A 6,000-nucleotide genomic window follows, 5' to 3' on the forward strand; every position below is an offset into this window, starting at 1 on the left:
CCTCTGCTTGCTTTTGCCTTTTCGAGCCTCTAACCTCTAGTTAGTCCTCTTTTTGTTTGTAAGTCTCTTGTAACTCTCGGTCCCACCTTTTAAATTAAATGTTGCCGGGCAGCTGCTGCTCCACGGTTTTCCCTCAAAAAACAAGGACATGCATGCATGAGTATTGATATATACCTACATGTATACTAGATTTTCATATATATGTTTCAATAATAGTTCTGTGCATATATACATGTAGGTTCTATCTTATGTGCTCCCTTGAAGTACCATACACGAGGCCCCAAAGGAAGTGGTGAAACCCCTCATGGAGAGCATTGTCGGTATAGGATCCCAAGGGTTCCTCACCAACTGGTTACAAGAAAGTGGGCCTTGGCCTAGCCCATGATTCTAGAAGGAAGCAAAGTGAAGTACATTATCACTTACTTCAAGTAGAAAAAGGCCGAACTAGCCAGATTCTTATAGAAAGTACCTTCTTTGTTAGAAATAGAACACTATCTATGAATTCATCTAGGATAACAAACCACGCCTCAGCTATCTCTACTGATATAAAAAGAGGCTGAGGGCACCCCTGTAAGAGAGAACAACACAACACAATCAGTACAATGCATAGGCTAACGCTGACTGGACGTAAAGGATATTACTCAAGATCAAACTTGAGGGCTTGAACTAGGATAAATCGATAGTCTCTTGCTTTAACCATTGAGTTTTAGCATACACTAAAGCATGAACAATTTTCCTAGGTACCCCCATAGCAGGCTATCAGGGGGAAAACATCGACAGCTGGCGCGCCAAGTAGGGGCTTTTAGCGGTTTTGCAACCAAGAGCTCAATGTACCTTGATAGCATGATCTTCCCAATAGGACTAGAGTTCATCTTTGGATCATGGATTTGGAAGGTGGATGGAAACGACAAGCTCCAAAGCTATCCATTTGAAGATACAAGAGACGATGAAGAACTCAATGATTGGGCAAGCACAATGGATCAACTCGCTAAGAATTTTTTCTCACATCATGGTCTTAGGTTCTTTTCCACCAGACTCAGTTTGATGGTTTTTGAAGGCTCTCCAATATGTGGGGTACTACTATCAAGAGTTCAAGGACTCATGATGACAACAACAATGCAAGGCTATATTGTCCACTGGTCGGGTTCCATTACTAAAGATAACAACCCTTGGCTAGTCGACGCCACTACAACCCTGTCGTTCCAAGTAGGAGATCCACTTTATGATTCAAAAGAAGTAATAGAGATTCTCAACAATCTAAGAAAAAATTGAGCTAAAGCCCTACGCACCCAAGAAGTACTCAAGATCTGACAACTTCATTCTCTGCTGATCTTCCCTGTGGCACTTGATGTCAGATCATCAAATGAATTGGAGTCAAATATTTCCTCTAAGGTCTAAGGCCACAAGACCGAGAATGAAGACTAAAAATGGAATAAGGAAAGGAAGAACAAATAGAGGGAAGCCATCCAAACAGCAAGGTAGCAGGCACAAGATAGAAGGGCCCATTCTGGGCTACCTTCCAGAATAGGTCACATAAGCGGGAGGATTAGAGCCACCGGAGGTCTGCCTTTGAAATGTTAGTGTTGACGGTTCTTAAGTATCAATTTTAATTATCAAATAAACAAGAGAAAGGACCAATATGCAACCAACACCTAGAATTAGGGTTTGATCTGACAGAATTCCACGAGTTTTGTTGTTTATCTGTTTCTGCAGGGTGTTATCAGGAAATAAGAAAGAAAGGCCCACATGTCGGGATTATATAGAGATATCAACGCACTGCGCGATTTTCTACCATCTAGAAGACTCCAGAAGCCACGGGAAGAAAGCAGAGGCTGAAAGGGGCCAGGCCCAGGGCGCCCGCCCTGAGGACCTGGGCGCCCGCCCCCTCCTGTACTCCGTTCGGGACTCTCTTCGCACACAATGTTCCACCGACCTAATGGATCAAGAATAACGTAGTACCACATCGCCTACCAACCCAAAAATGCATAGAGGAGGAGGACTATATAAGGAGACCCCCCTGGCCGCTGGAGAAGACAAGAAGTTATCATAGAGATTGAGGGGTGCCCTCGAAGGAAAACCTCTTCTCTAAACAATATTTCTTTTTAGGCTTAGCAACCAATGTAAAGTAGAAATAGATCTTCTAGTTTCTACTAGATTGAGAGAGATAGAGTGGAGGTGTAGATTGGAGGAAGCCCGGCCTGTCGGTGTCTACTCCAAGCTTGTACCTGCGGGATCAAGTTCTCCTAACCCGAAGCTTGCTCCTAGGATTCTTCAGTATTTCGACTTCTAAATTCTAGTAAGTTCTTGTTTTATTGTTCTTTTGGTTTATGAGTTTACTTTAATCTCTTCGCGTAGAGTTTAGAGTAATCATTGCTGGCATAAACGTGGTGTTTAGGCTGGGGTACTCATAGATATTCCCTAACTAGCTAGACCGTGGTAGTAGCGAGGAACATGACATTTTCGAGTTACCTTTGCAGACCATATCTCGTTAGCAGGAAGGATAGGGTTTATAGGTGCGGGTTGAACATCCTTTGTGGTGTCTAGATTCCGTTAGCCTCCCCAATAGAACAGTAGATCATCCTTACCAAGGTTAGAAGAAGACTACGGTTGCAGTCTTCTCTATTTATCACTCACATCGAGAAACATTCTTTGTTGCCTAAAGGGTTAGTAGTAATAGACCGGTTAGTCAGATGCACTCTTTCTCCTAGTGGTAAAAAAATAAATACGATACTCTGGATAATTTCCCGGGTGAAGTGCTCACCGATATCCGTGCGCTTGCGGATCAATTCCTTATTGCGTTCCCAAATATCAACAGTTAGGTCCAACGAAAAGTAGCAACATAAGAAGTCGAGCAGAGCATAGCTGAAGTAACCAAGTTGAACCACCCAGGGAAACAAGGAACAGACTGCAAATACCAACGCTTCACCAAGACTACTCATGCTATCACCAAATCCACAGTTGGCAAGGGAGAGGATTAGAATCTAGGTACTGGGGTACGATAGGTCCTGACAGGTTCCCTGGTTTCTTAGATTAACTACTTCTAGTTCGACTACCCCACAAGTTCAAGCCATCAAATCACTCAAAATATGATGGTAAGATAGAACACACACAATGGCTTAGAATCTATTCCCAATCAATTGAACTAGCCAGTGGCGATGACGATATCAAAGCACTCTTTTTCCCCATGGCACTCAAAGTAATTCCACTCCAATGGTTTGACAAACTGAAGTCTAGATCGATTAGAAGTTGGGGAGATTTGTAGAGAGCTTTCTATGAAAACTTCACATGCATCATCACACATCCTATCACATAGGTGGAACTAAAAGGGCTCAAAAAAAGGGCAGCAAGAACCTTAGAGATTTCTACCAACAAGTCCATGACATAATAGAGTGAGAAGTTATTGAGGCCTTCTCCTATGGAATCATAGCCAAGTGGCAATTCTAGGATTTCTACAGAGAAAACCCAAAAACAAATGGAGATTTCAAATGCATGGTAGAGAAGATGATTACTGCCGAGGAAAAGACTCAAGAAAGGTTCTTAGATAGAAATAACAGAGACAACTCGGATAGAAAAAACTAGCATGGCAACAAACAATTGGGAAAGAAGAGAGGACTTGCCAATACCATAGCAACCGTGGATAAGGCCAACAATAGTTGTGATCTTTGTTGACATCCCCAACTCTAGGAGCAGGCATAAGGATGAACTAGCCCCCAGGTTCATCATGGCGGAAGAACCGGCTACTCCTGGATTCCTCAATTGGTCACAATACCTAATTCAGTTCTCAACAAAAGATCAATGGACAAGAGTTAGTAATGCAGGGCTCTATCCACTCATCCTAGATCCTACTATCATTGGCATGACAGTAACCAAAGTTCTCATTGATGGAGGAGTCAGGCTTAACATCATATTCTCTAACACACTATGGAAGATGGGGGTAGATTTCCTAAAGATGATGACTCCGACATGCATCCCTTTCTACAGAATAGGACTCGGTGAAGTAGCTACGCCTAGACCAGATCACCCTACCCATTACATTTGGGAGCCCCAAAAACTACTGTACCGAGTTCATCAAGTTCGAAGTGGCAGACTTTGAATCATCCTACCATGCCATCCTCAGACAACTTGCTATAGCCAAATTCTTGGCAATACCACACTACTCATATCATTTACTCAAGATGTCTGGACCTTATGGTTTTCTTTCTCTTTGAGGAGATCTAAGGCATGTGTATGAATGTGATGTACAAGTCTTCTAGATTCAAGACTGAAGCTAACCTTTGATAACCTAAAAAAGTGGAAGTGGAAACTAAACCCAAACAAGTGTGTTTTTGGCGTGCCTTTGGGCAACTACTCGGTTTCTTAGTAAGCAACCGAGGAATAGAAGCCGACACCAAGAAAGTTGGAGCAATAATGGAGATGGGACCCCCATTATTTGTCAGAGATGTTCAAAAGCTAACAGGTTGTATGGTAGCCCTCAACCGCTGCCATCTGCATTCCAAGGTATAGATGGACACTGATGAACATGAATAAATAGTTGCTGTTTTCTGGAGCAGTCTGCAATGATTCTAGTATAATTCAAATTCTGTTAGTGCAATGTTCATCAAATTTTTCTGGGAACCAGTAGACTTTCATATCTTTCCAATGCCGCAAGAATGACATTATTATCTGTTATGAGATGTGAGTTATGGCTGTTCAAAGTTGAGGTTTCTGTGCAGTCTGGAATTCTGGAACAGTTTCAGTTGTGCCCAATTTTTGATTAACTTAAAGATGGAATCTGTTAATATGATCTCAATTAAAGTTGTAGATAATTTCTTTGTCTTTCCAATGGTGTATAGAATGTATCCTTTTGAATTCTGGAACTCGAGATATGACTGATTTTCTGATCTGCTGATGTTGGATGTTACCCAGAAAAATTTCAGATTCCGTATCTCTTGTAATTGTCATGTTGGACGTTACTAAGACATGTTTCTATACCTTGGAATGCAGATGGCAGTAAGAGGAAGAGGCAGAGGCAGAGGCCATGACATGGGTGCCAATGTTCCAATTACTGTGGAAGAGCTCATGCAAACTCAGAACGAGATGATGCATGCTTCCATGCAGCACCTTCAGCATCAACCACCACCACCACATGTTCATGTGAGAGATAAGCGTGGGGAATTTATGAAGGGAAGACCTCTAGTATTTACACATTCAGCTGACCCTATGGAGGCAGATGATTGGCTACGTGCTGTGGAGAGACAACTGAATATAGCACAGTGCAATGACCTGGAGAAGGTGTTGTATGCTTCTGGACAACTTCAGGGAGTAGCTCAGACCTGGTGGGAGTCATATCACGCTACTCGTCCCAACAATGCTCCTCCTGTCACTTGGCTAGAATTTTGTAGAGACTTCCGAGCACGACACATCAATGAGGGAATGATGGAGCTCAAGCATGAAGAATTCAGATCTCTCAGGATGGGCTCTATGACTGTGGCAGAGTATCATGACACGTTTGAGCAGTTGGCCCGCAATGCCCCTAATGATGTCAGAGAAGATGCTGATAAGCAGCGTCTATTCATGAAATGTCTTTACTATGAGCTCAGGTTGCAGTTGGCTAGAAATACCTATCCTACCTTCCAGGCTCTTGTGAATCGTGCTATTGTGCTTGATAATATGCGTAAAGGTCAGGATAAGAAGAGGAGGATGCTAGCACAGGGTTCTGGCAGTAATAATCGCCAGAATTTCAATTCTCAGCAAGGCTTTCAACAGAGGTTCTAGGGACTAGTTAGTCAGCGAAACCGCAACTAGCAGCCTCAGCGTTTCCAGAACCAACCACAGAATGGGAATCAGCGTCCTCAATCCAGCAGCGTAATCCTAATCAACAACAGAATGGTCAGCAGACACCCCGCTTAGGAAATTCAAATGCCACCCCATGAAGAAAAGTGCTCCTAATACCCCTACAAGGTGTTTCTACTATGGGAAGGAAGGACATATGTCATATGATTGCCCAGAAAAGTTCAACAA

Source organism: Sorghum bicolor, chromosome 3 (assembly GCF_000003195.3).
Source record: "Sorghum bicolor cultivar BTx623 chromosome 3, Sorghum_bicolor_NCBIv3, whole genome shotgun sequence".
Taxonomy (NCBI): Eukaryota; Viridiplantae; Streptophyta; class Magnoliopsida; order Poales; family Poaceae; genus Sorghum; species Sorghum bicolor.